The 12,923-nt window shown below is 43.7% G+C and overlaps 1 long non-coding RNA gene across 1 annotated transcript; it reads right to left on the bottom strand.

Moving 5' to 3' along the window:
- On the bottom strand, nucleotides 1–877 carry LOC139811443 (uncharacterized). The gene is made up of 2 exons (XR_011731639.1): nucleotides 306–877; nucleotides 1–173 (listed from the first exon to the last, which is right to left on the bottom strand). It is a non-coding gene; the product is annotated as an uncharacterized lncRNA (long non-coding RNA).
- Between the last annotated feature and the right edge of the window lie 12,046 nt (nucleotides 878–12,923).

The raw sequence follows: 12,923 nt of genomic DNA on the forward strand, positions 1-12,923 counted from the left end.
TAAGGCAACTCAATTTATTAAAGTGGTTCAATATAACGCCTTCCTTCATCCTTCATATCGCGAACGGAGCCCGATCCCTTTTAGCCGACAAAACGGCTAACAAATTGGTGGCAGCGGTGGGATCTGCTCCATCGATTCGCCAGGAAGGACCGGACTGCCGAAGAACCACGCATCTGAAACAAGAACGAGTTCGATTAACAATCGGTGGCAACATATCCCGGAGAGGAAAAGCCAGCCGAGACCCGAGCGAAAAGACGGTAGCAGCCGCGAGTGCAGAAGTGACACCTGAGACGGCCACGACCTACCGCACGGAATCACCGACTCCGAGCGACGCAGAGACACAGCGAAGCAGCGTAGCAGCGCGGCAGGGACGCAGCGATCACGCAGGGACGCAGCCAAGCAGCGAAGCGGCCCGACGGACCGATCAGGCGGAGCAAGGCGAAGCAGCCAAGCAGCAACATGCAATTCGCGGCGATATTGTAAGTGCGAAAATTTATGTAACCGCGAGCGTTAAGTAAATGTCGGACGACCCGAACCGACAGCCGCCCGTCCCGCAAGCGTCATTTATACATAGCAAGTCCGCGCAACGCGCCGCGCGTAACCTCGAGAATCCCGTGCGCGCGACGCGATCCGCAGGCGAAGGGTTAAACCGGCCCGCCGAAAGCGAAGGGTTAAACCGGCCCGCCGAAAGCGAAGGGTCAGACCGGCCCGCCGACGGACTAGACCAAGTCCGCTTGAATTTAGAGTCACGTTTTGCCGAAGGAGAAGCGCCCGTGCTATCTCCGAACGTCATTGTAGAACGCGAATTTCCGTTCGACGAGGTAGACGCGAGTGTAGTAGGCGAACACGCAAATCGCGATAACGACCAGACAGACTCACTCACAGACGTCTCCGACGACGCGCCAAGCCACGCGTCACAACGAGGCGAATTTTCTCTCACGTCGTGCGACAGCAGTATATTCGTTCCCGACGAGAATTCCGCGGAGGCCGGGATGAGTCATACAGGAAACGCGACTCCTACCCGAGAGAACCGCGAGGAAAATACGGACCCAGCCAGGGTGACCGAACAAGGCGACGCCGAAATGGCGCAAAATAGGCCACTCGTCAGGCGACCGGCGACACACGAGCAAAATCGAGTCCCGGAGCCGACGCAACGAGAACTGAGAGCCCCGGACGCAGTGATAACCGATTTAGTAAATTTAATGCGCGACATGCAAGAACGCATGGACCGCGTCGAGGCTGCGGAATTCGACCGATCGGCCGAACTTCTTCGCGCTTTTCGCGAGTTACAGGGCCGCGTAGGCAGGATGGAATCCGCCACGCGCGAATCTTATAGTCGACAGGAGCGGCTATCCCGACTTGATCCCGACACGCGAGACCGCCGCGTACGTAGTCAGGGCCCTTTAGATGTCACATATGGACGAACGCATAGCGACGTCCGGAATCAACCGGGTCTAGTTAACGGGTACCTCAGCCTTAAAGAGGCACGAGCAATGATACCCGAGATTAACGGCGAGTCGCGCGAACGTGTCCGTGAATTCGTGAACGCGAGCACGTATGCAATGAAGAATATCCAGCCGACCAACGAGTCGATGCTACTCGAAGCTATTCTGTGCACGAAATTTAAAGGGAAGGCGATGACGGACTTCGATACACGCGACATACGCGATTTTGACCAATTGAAGCGCGAGCTCGAGTCAGAATATCTAGGGAAACGCTGCATGACGCATCTGCAGCTCGAATTTAATTCGTTAACGCAAAAGCCAGGCGAGAGCGCGCAAGACTTCGGTAGGCGCGTCGAGAAATTAGCCCGCGAGCTTTACGAAGCAATGGAAGAGGGCAAAGGTCATACGCAAGAACAGCAAAAGGCCATACTAGATAATATCAAAATTCAAGCGCTGCATAATTTTCAAATTGGATTACATGATGACATAAAATTGTTAGTGAGAGCGCAGCGATACCAGAGCCTGCAAGAAGCGATAACAGGCGCCAGCGCGGAGGAGAGAGTTAAAGGCCCCTCCCCGCGGAACGCACCGGCAACGGCAAAGAATAAATATCCCGCGATAAATGCGCGAACCGCAGGGAAAACGGTAGAATGCCACAAGTGCGGAAAAAAACGGTCATTACGCGCGAGATTGCCGTACGAGCCGTCACGCAAACAGATATGCATTGCCGAAAGCCGAGAAGTCTAGCATTAACACGATAGAGTGCTCGTATTGCAAGAAGGCAGGGCACAAGCGCGACGAGTGCTGGTCGTTAAACGGACGACCGAAAGCCGAGCGACCGCGCCGAACGAAAACGGAAGCAGTTAAGAAAACGCCCGTGAGTACTGTCAGAAAGACAAAGACGCAGGAATCTAGCGAAGAGGCATCCTCCCGCAGCAGCAGCGAGGAGGATGAGAAGCCCAAGAGAAGCAAAGCGCGCGCCGCCGAGACTTATCGAGTTGCACAGATAAGTAAGAAGCATGAGGAAGGACCGCTAGACTTAGTGACACTGCCCGTGCAGGAGGCAGAGAAGGGGGAAATGGACCTGTTACTAGACTCAGGCGCAACCCTCACGTTAATAAAAGTAGGAAACTTAAAAGGAAAAAACAATGGTAAAGGAAGAACGGTTAGCGTTAGTAGGCGTAACCGGACACCAAATTCATACGATTGGGAAAATAAACGCCACTGTGAACCTCAGAGATAAAAAGATTCGCCATACGATGTATGTGGTGAAGGATGACTTTCCAATCGACATCAAGGCATCTTAGGAAACGATTTCCTCACCAAGCACAAAGCGGATATCTCAAACTCGAAAAAACGATTAAAAATCGGCTCGACTTCCTTTAAGCTACGACCTTTCCGCAAGGTAAGACTTCCGCCTCACAGCGAAACAATCGTGGAAGCCGTCACTGATCATAATCGTGTCGGCATAGTGAGAAGCGGCGAACCCGCCCCAGGAGTTTTTATCGGGCATTGCCTAGTGCAGCCCGTCGAATTTAAGTGTCCGATTAGCGTGTTGAATGTGACGGACAAGCCGGTGGAGATAATCACTCCGTATGTAACCCTAGAAGACTTGCCGCCGCCCGACACCGCGGACGTTCTCTCATTACGCGCGAGCGACGAGCGCGAGACCGTCGCCGAACGACAAAAGAAAGTACGCGAGCAAGTACAGCTCGACCATTTAAATGCAGAAGAGCGAGCAGCCGTAGAACAAATATGTGATGATTACGTTGACGTATTCTACATAGACGGCGACCATTTAAGCGCGACTACCGCAATAGAGCACGAGATAAATACTCGGCCGGGTAGCGCGCCCGTGAATGTGAGACCTTATCGGTTACCCGAGAAGCATAAGGCCGAGGTGAAAAAAACAAATAGAAAAGATGCTCGAGGATGGCATAATCAGCCCAAGCACGAGTAATTGGAACGCGCCGATAATAGTCGTTCTTAAAAAACCGGACGCATCCGGAAAAGTGCAATTTCGCGTGGTTATCGACTTTCGAAAACTAAACGAGCTCACCTTGGGAGAATCTTTCCCATGCCGAACATAACTGATATACTAGACCAGTTAGGTAACGCGAAATATTTCACCGTGCTAGATTTGGCCTCGGGGTATCACCAAATTCCTATGCACAAAAAACATAAAAGTAAAACAGCTTTCTCCACCCCGGATGGGCACTTTGAATTCAATCGCATGCCATTCGGTTCGAAAAACGCACCGGCAGCATTCCAGCGACTAATGTACGCGGTGCTGGCCGGACTACTAGGGCTGAGATGTTTCGCCTATATCGACGACATCGTCATATACGGAGCGACACTAATGGAACATATCAAACGAATAATCGCGGTGCTAATCAGACTTCGAAAATACAACTTAAAGTTGAAACCGAGCAAATGTGCATTTCTACGCAAAGAAGTCGTATATCTGGGTCACGTGATTTCTGAAAAAGGGATCTCGCCGGATCCGTCGAAATTAATAGCCGTCAAAGAATTTCCGACCCCTAAAAGAGTGAAAGATATACAGTCATTTATAGGCCTAGCCGGGTACTATCGAAAATTCATAAAAAATTTTTCGAAGATAGCTAAGCCATTGACCAAGCTCACCAGAAAAGGAGAAAAGTTCACTTGGTCAGTAGAGCAACAGAACGCGTTTGAATTATTAAAGGAAAAATTAACAACCGCGCCAGTGTTGAATTATCCCGACTTTAATAAAGAATTTATAGTGACGACCGACGCGTCCGATTTCGCAATCGGAGCTGTCCTATCACAGGGAACAGTCGGCGAAGACCGACCGATAGCGTACGCCAGCCGAGTACTATGTAAAGCGGAACAGAATTACAACACGACGGAAAAAGAACTGCTAGCCATCGTATGGGCAGTCAAGCATTTTCGACCCTATCTTTATGGCGTCAGATTTAAAATAATAACTGATCATAAGCCATTGATCTGGCTGTTCAATGTCACCGACCCCGGTTCAAGACTAATTAGATGGAGGCTTAAATTAGAGGAGTATGATTACGAAATCATACACAAGGCAGGGAAGAGCAACCTAAACGCCGACGCATTGAGTAGAAACCCGATAACAGAAGCGTCAGCTGTGCATGTGACACAGCAAAAGAAGAAGATACACCTCGAGAATACTCGGAGGAGGAAAAGAAACAGATATTATATGAGTATCACGACTCGCCTATCGGAGGGCACCAAGGAGTCGTACGAACGTTAGACCGAATCCGACTACAACACGATTGGAAAGGTATAACGAGGGATGTCGAAAATTACATAGGCAGATGCGAACACTGCCAAAAAAAACAAGCTAAGTAGAAAAACGAAGATGCCAATGGTAATCACAGACACGCCGGAACGACCGTTTGAAAAATGCGCCCTCGACATCGTCGGTCCGCTTACGGTCACAAATCAAGGAAACAAATATATTCTGACGTTTCAGGATAATTTAACGAAATTTAGTAAGGCGATACCGATCGAAAATCAAGAAGCCAGGACCATCGCCAAAGTATTCGTAACAAAAATCGTGTTAGAACACGGAATTCCAGAAAAGATTCTCACAGATCAGGGCACGAACTTTACAAGCGAAATATTCAAGAACACGTGCAAACTATTGAAAATTGAGAAGATACAAACAACGGCGTATCACCCTGAGAGTAACGGGGCACTGGAAAGATCGCACCGTACTCTAGCCGAATACTTGAGGCATTATATTAACGAAGATCAAACTGATTGGGACGAATGGCTCCCTTACGCGATGTTTACGTATAACACTACGCCACACTCTACTACCGGTTTCACGCCATTCGAATTAGTTTACGGGCACCGACCTGACCTACCAACGGCCCTAACAAAACCGCCGAAACTAACATATTCGTATGACGATTACGCAAAAGAACTACGCGAACGGATCCGCGCAACGAATCAAGTCGCGAGGGAAAATACGAAAGATGAAAAAGCAAAATCGAAATTACATTTCGATAAAAAGATCAATAAAGCAACTTTTAAAGTAGGCGATAAAGTGCTACTTTACGATGAAACAATACGACGAGGACGCTCAAAGAAGCTCGACTCGCAATGGGTAGGACCATATGTTATCTTAGAAAAGCATAACGACGTAAACTACACAATTAAAATCAAGCGAAAGATGCTACGTGTTCACGCGAACCGATTGAAAGCGCTAGTCGAAGAATAAAAGCACACACGACAAAACGGCAAAACGACACACGGCAAAAGCAAAAGCAGGATAAAAAAAAAAAAAAGAGAGAGACGAAAGTTAACAGTACTTACCTAAGAATTATTCCGCCGCACGAGGGAGACCTCCCTCCGCCCAGTACACAATAGCCACAACGTTTTCACCTTCCTAGAACCCTCTCACACCCTATTAAGGATAAATCGAGAAAATCACAACTATGTAATATTAAAGGAAAACGATTTAAATAAATGTACACAAGAAAATACTAAGTTCACCTGCGCTCAGAACCTCCCTGTCTATTTTATAACGGCGAATGCACCGACCGAAATACAGCTCTTTGTAAAAACGTCTACACATATAGAAAATCGTAAGCAACGTCACATTATATCAAATGTAACATTCTGGATTGCAGTATCCGAGCCTCAGACATGGTTATTTTCCACCCCAAAGACAATTGACATAGTAATTCAATGTAACGAATTGCCGGAAATTAAAATAAAAATAGAGAAAACCGGAAAAATAACATTACGCGACAGTTGTAAACTAACTACACCAGATATATATATTTAGAGACAACAAATCGAGTTTACAATAAATATGTAAAAATGTATTTACCAGAGTTTAATATAACAGACATCATAGAAAAAAGTATAACGGTAAATAATAAAATAGAATCTGATAAAGAAATAAAACTGGAACCAATAATCAAAGATCCAACAGAATTAATGAAAATAAGTTTAAGTTTAGAAGAAATCCAAAAGGAGATGGAAAATAACCAACCCAGCATATTCACGAATAAAAATATTATATATTCCATAGGCTCCACGGTCACAATTGTAATAGTAATAAGTATCATAGCCGTAATCATTTATGTAATAAAAAAAAAAAGAAGGGACCATTAAAACTTTGTAACAAAAAAAAATCATGTAAAAATAGCACATAAGAAAATCAGATTGTAACCTCTCAGGGAAAAAGAAGATGCATAAATAAACGAAAAACTACGTTTTTCTTTTTCCACGGGGGGAAGGGTGTTGTGAGCGCACAACGCCCTTGGCAACCGAGTTGCCAAGCGTTAAAGAAACTCGACCCCAGCGACGAAACGTAGAGAGCAAGGTCCATCCACGAGGACCAATATCGCTGACGCGAAGGTCAGCGCCGAGCGCTGACCATAGAGGTTAATGCTACCGCGGGCGACCCCGAGGTAGCAACCGGAAACCGATGTAAGACCGCCGAATCGAACAATCAGGCAGTCGGTCTGAAACCATCAAGCTGTCGCGTCGAGTCACCTGCGAGTTATCTATAAACGAAACGCGAAGTGGAACTTGTAATAAGGACACTCGTGTAAGGCAACTCAATTTATTAAAGTGGTTCAATATAACGCCTTCCTTCATCCTTCATATCGCGAACGGAGCCCGATCCCTTTTAGCCGACAAAACGGCTAACAGGGGCAATTGATGGAAAGCATATTATGTTACAGGTATTTTATTTAATTTATAATTTTTCAGTGGACTCTTCTTAGACAAATGTTTTCCACAGTACATAAAACAATTCTTTCATTACAGAATAGTTTAATATAAATTAAATTTATATTTCAGTCTTCTCCTCATAGTGGCTCCAAATATTACAATTATAAAAGAGCGCATAGTATCAACTTTACAGGTGTTGCTGATGCCCACTGTCGCTTTATTCTAGTAGATGTTGGAAAAGAAGGTCGTTGTAGTGACGGAGGAATATTTGCGAATAGTCCTATAAAATATGGGCTAGAAACTAATACTTTCAATATACCTCCAACTGCAGAAGTTGGTGGAAGGAGACTACCATATACTTTAATTGCTGATGAAGCATATCCTCTTTCCAAATATTTGATGCGCCCTTACCCAAGAAGTTTAAACCTTGATTTAAAAAAGAAAGTTTTTAACTATCGTTTGAGCCAAGCAAGAAGAGTGGTTGAAAGTGCTTTTGGAATTTTGGCAGCACGATGGCAAATTTTCAGACGGCCAATAAATACTTATGTTTCAAGGGCCGAAAAAATAGTATTGGCTACAATCTACCTACACAATTTCATTATTACACGGGAACTTCAAAAACCACGTCACCAGAGACGTTATTTGCAGTATAATGAATACGACCAACAACTTGCATCGTATGTTAGACCAAATATAATAAACAGCACTAATGACCAAGTAACTTCAGAAAAAAATTTAGGTAGTATTTTCCGGGATAGATTTGCTGAATATTTTTTTAACGAAGGTGCTGTAGAATGGCAGTGGGATAAAGCTGCAAATAATGACTTTTGAATAGTTAAAATCAATAAACAACGTATGTTTGTTAATGTTTCAATTAACTGAATCACATTTTTGAAATTCAAGCGTTCTATTGCACAGAAAAAAATGTAAAAACTTTTTCAATAAATGAATTTTATTTTTAATGTAAATGTTTTATAAATTTATTTAACATAAACATTTAAACTCAATAACTGAGATGTAAAGTATGTGACATAAGTAATAATATAATATATGGCGTAAGTAATAATATAACACATGAAATAAGTAATAATATATAGCATAAGTAATGGCATAAAATAAATTATTTTTTTATAAAAGGCCTGCTTCTCCTCTTCTGCTTGCAAAACGTCATTCAAAATCTTGTTTTGGATAACTCTTCGATTTTTATAGGGCAGTCGCTTTAAAATGTCGCCCAGTTGCAATAGAAAACCGTCAATACTGTCTGGCGGTTTGTTAGTATTGTAACGATGCACCCCCAAATATGCATCGTTCCGGCAGGAACACCACGCCGAGACCACCCAGCCGACCACCCGCGGGGGTGAAGAACGGGCACGGTGTGCCCAGCGTATTTTTAATCGTTCTCACATGCAATGTTAAGAAGTCCGCGAATGGACTTAACGCGGCAACCGCTTCACCGCGCCGAGCGGTGCCGAAGGCGGCCGAAGACCGCCGAACGCGATCACGGCGTCGGGGCGCCGCGATCCCCGATCGTTCAGCCGCACGGGCCCGGCGCTCGCGATCGCCGTCGCTACCCCCACCACGCCGCGTCGCCACAGTATATACAGTAGCGCAACTCTCCCGATTTCAACGTGGATGAAAATAAACTGCACATGCGCGTGCGAGGTATGTAACCAATCAGAGCACCGATAATCTGTCTCACTTCCTCTCACTGTTATAAGTTTCTTTCTCTTTCTAATTTATTGTTGCGTGTCAGACGCGCGCGTTTTGATTGGGATAATGTATGGAGACGCATGTTTGACGTGCGTTATAACGCGCAGAAACGCATGCATAAACAACAAGGGTTACATTTGAGATAGAAATAAAACATAATGTACAACCAGACGCGCTATATTTATTATTGGCACTATATATTTATTTTTGGCACTATATATTTATATATATATATATATATATATAGGTTCAATCTCACTCCTATTACTCGTGCCCGAGCGTGGTGACTTCTCTTCATATACATGTGTTGCGCACGTAGATTATACACATTGTATATGGGACTTATACAGTTTAACGCCGATTCCGAACGGCTATATTTTGCCATTGCCTTCCGAGAGGAGAATGAGCGAATATAATTTTTCTAACTCTACCGGGAATCGAACCCGGGACCTTTGGCTCAACAGACCAGTGCGCTGTCTACTAGGCCACGCTCGTCCTCAATGTTTCGTTGTGCGTCGTGTCGATGGGATCTCGTCTTACAGATCGCTCTGCACAGATCATTCTCTTTGCCTTATTTTCTTATTATTTGGTTTGACTGCGATGTATTTTTTCTCCAGACTAACTGATTTGGACCTTTTAGTCTCACTAAGTTTCTGTCAAATTGAAACAGTAAACTCACCATGTTAAGGGAGAATATATATTTTTGATGTTAATATTATACCACTGAGGATGGCTCGGACAGGAGCCGAAACGTTTGGATTTTTGTAAATTGAGGAATAAATCACATTTATATCTGAACGCACTGTGATCCGCGTTGTGACCCTTACAGCCCTTTCTACTTATATTTTAGATAAAATTAAGTTACAAGTTGTATTATATAATTTTCTTAATATTTCCTTGATATTTCCTTTTGTGACCGTTTAAATATTGATAGCATAAATAATTTATTGATTTGTGTTATACAACTCGTGTATAACACGAAGAAGTAATATGGCACATTTGTACAATTGCTATACAAATTATTAAAATTTATCTGTATTTTGTATATACCTAACCTATATATATATATATATATAATTATAAAATATATAGTGCCAATAAATAAATATATAGCGCGCGTCTGGTTGTACATTATGTTTTATTTCTATCTCAAATGTAACCCTTGTTGTTTATGCATGCGTTTCTGCGCGTTATAACGCACGTCAAACATACGTCTCCATACATTATCCCAATCAAAACGCGCGCGTCTGACACGCAACGATAAATTAGAAAGAGAGAGAGACTTATAACAGTGAGAGGAAGTGAGACAGATTATCGGTGGTCTGATTGGTTACATACCTCGCACGCGCATGTGCAGTTCATTTTCATCCACGCTAACATCAAAAGTGCCGACAGAGAGTTGCGCTACTATATATACTGTGGCGTCGCCGCCGCGACGCCGCCGCGACGCGTATATAAGCCCGGCGTAGCTGGCACATCCGTCTTCCCGACAACACCGATCCGGAATTCCCGCACTAAGCCAGTCCGAACGTAAGGTAGAGCGCCTCCGGCATTCTCTGTCTTCGCCGAGTGTGTCTCCCGACCAGCTTTTCGCAGTTATCCGAATCACCCGAAGCCGTCCGGATAAGAAGGTAGAGCGCCTCCGGCATTCTCTGTCTTCACCGAGTGAGTCTCCGCGAAGGACCAGCTTCTCTCTATTATCCAAATCATCCGAAGCCTGTCCGGACAAGAAGGTAGAACGCCTCCGGCATTCTCTGCCCTCGCCGAGTGTCTCGGCCGACGACCCGCTTCCGCCGCGTTACCCACGCTTTGCGATCCATATCGCCGCCGCGCTTCGCGCCATTTTTCCGCGCTCCGGGCCGAGCCGACCGGGAAACCGGCGCCGCCCGTACCGATACCTACCACCACGCGATTCGGTCCACGAGGTTACGAAAGCAACGGCTCCGCCCCGCGCATACCGCGGGTTGCCCCGCGCCGCCCGCGACCAAACCAACGTCGCCTCACACGCACGCCCAACCGTCGGAAACCGCGCGGGCACACGCGAGCGAATCCAGCTAAAGCGGTACACACGTATTGACCCGTTGTAAATGTCGCGAGTATATATTGTTATAGAATAAACTTTACTATTTTCTGTTAACCGAGACACGCTTTCATTTTGCTAACCTCGCCACCCGTCTGCTTCTCGGCACCTCTTTCGAACCCAGCCGCGAGCTAGATCCGCGCTTCGAAGCCAGGTTGTTTTAGTATGAGATATCATTTTTAACAAATCCTTCTGAATGCTTCCATCAGTCGAGAGATCTTTCCGTCCTAAAACACGAAAAATATATTATTTAAATATTCCTTCAATGTTACATTTTTCACCAATCATATGAACTAATTTAAAATTTTCCACATAAATTATTAATACAATCTACTTACGTTTAGTGCCTCTGCAGCCGTTATCACTTCTGTTAACACCTGACTCCAATGTAGTACCGTTTGTATCATCATTGAAAATACTCATGGAATAGGAAGCATCTTTTAGGTTTTTATTTAACAAAATACCGTCATTTGCGTGCGAATCATCTACATGGTCCGAAACATTACTTGTAGAACTGTAAAACAAAATAAATTTACTCATAAATTATTAATAGATCTAATAAGTTTTTAAATTTAATTAAAATTTTATACATACGGTCTAGTATTTATGCAGTCATTTAAAAATGTCATTTGTTCGTATAAACGAAATCCGTCTTTGCTTTTTTCGAGAGATTGTGCTGCAGAACCGCTAGGGATATATGCTGCATTTTTTTTTAGCTTTCATGAAGCAATCTCTTAGATTCCTCCAACGTTTTTTGATTTCTTCAATTTTGAAGTTATCTAAAACAAAATAATGTTCTCTGTAATATTGCATACATTGTTAATATTTTAAATTCAATAATATGTTAATATAAATATAAAATTACTGTTCAATTCGTTTCTCACTTCCTCCCATGCATCTTTTATATTTAAGGAACTTCTACGTTTTACTGGAATCATATGATTCCACAGGCAAGGCCTGTTTCGCACTGCTTCTATTAAAATTTCATCTGAATCAAACCAATTTTTATCCTCTTTTCCTTTTGTCTTCTTTGCAGTTGATGCAATTTCATTTTCTTCTGCTTCTTGCATCTGTGTATTGATTTTTGCTACACGTACAATAACAAATTTATTTTATTAATCATTAATGCAGAAATGAAACTTATTCGATAACAGAAATTAAATTTATATACTCACACTTAAATAATTGATTCGATTCATTGACGTATAAGCTCTCCTTACTCACATATATATCTGCAAAGCATGAGTGGGTAAAATAATCGAAATTCTGCTTTGGAAGAAAAAATTTGCATTGCATGCACTCGTAATAATCCACGTATACCTAATAACAAAACAAATTACAAATATATTGTGCGATCAATGCAAAACAATTTTTTTAAACATTTTTACATATTGATATTTGTATAAAAGTTTGTGCTTACCGTTTCCATTTTAGTACAAAATGAAGACAACTTGTTATGTATGATCTGCAGATCAAAAAATAAAGGACACGAGGTTATTAAATAACCTGAAATCACAGTTGTTCGCTTCGCAATTCGCTCCACTGATGGCTTCTTTTTCTTCTTCAATCTTTTTTTCTGGTCTTTTTCCTTCAGTTTTTTTTCTGATTTCTCTCCAAGATCTCTCTCTGTCGAGATATAATATCACAACCAAATAGCCAAATATGCTTCACTAATGGCAATATGGTGCAATTATTATACGCAGTTTATTGCGGTGGCCGGTGCGGGATGCGTTATGCGGGATAGCTCTGATTGGTTGTTGCTATGACGGACGCCTCGCTATCCCGCATCACGCATGACGCATCATGTGACCGCAGCCTAAGGGCGGCAGTGTGGTCTAGTAGTAGAGCGCCAGACTCGTAATTTGAGGAACCAGGTTCGAGTCCACTAGAGCCATGTAAACATGGAATTTTTTTCCGAAGCTGCGCCCCTCTGTACAAAGATAGGCTCTTGTGCGGAGCAAACTGGACTCCGTCTTTCGGAAAAA

This window comes from Temnothorax longispinosus, chromosome 4 (assembly GCF_030848805.1).
Source record: "Temnothorax longispinosus isolate EJ_2023e chromosome 4, Tlon_JGU_v1, whole genome shotgun sequence".
NCBI lineage: Eukaryota > Metazoa > Arthropoda > Insecta > Hymenoptera > Formicidae > Temnothorax > Temnothorax longispinosus.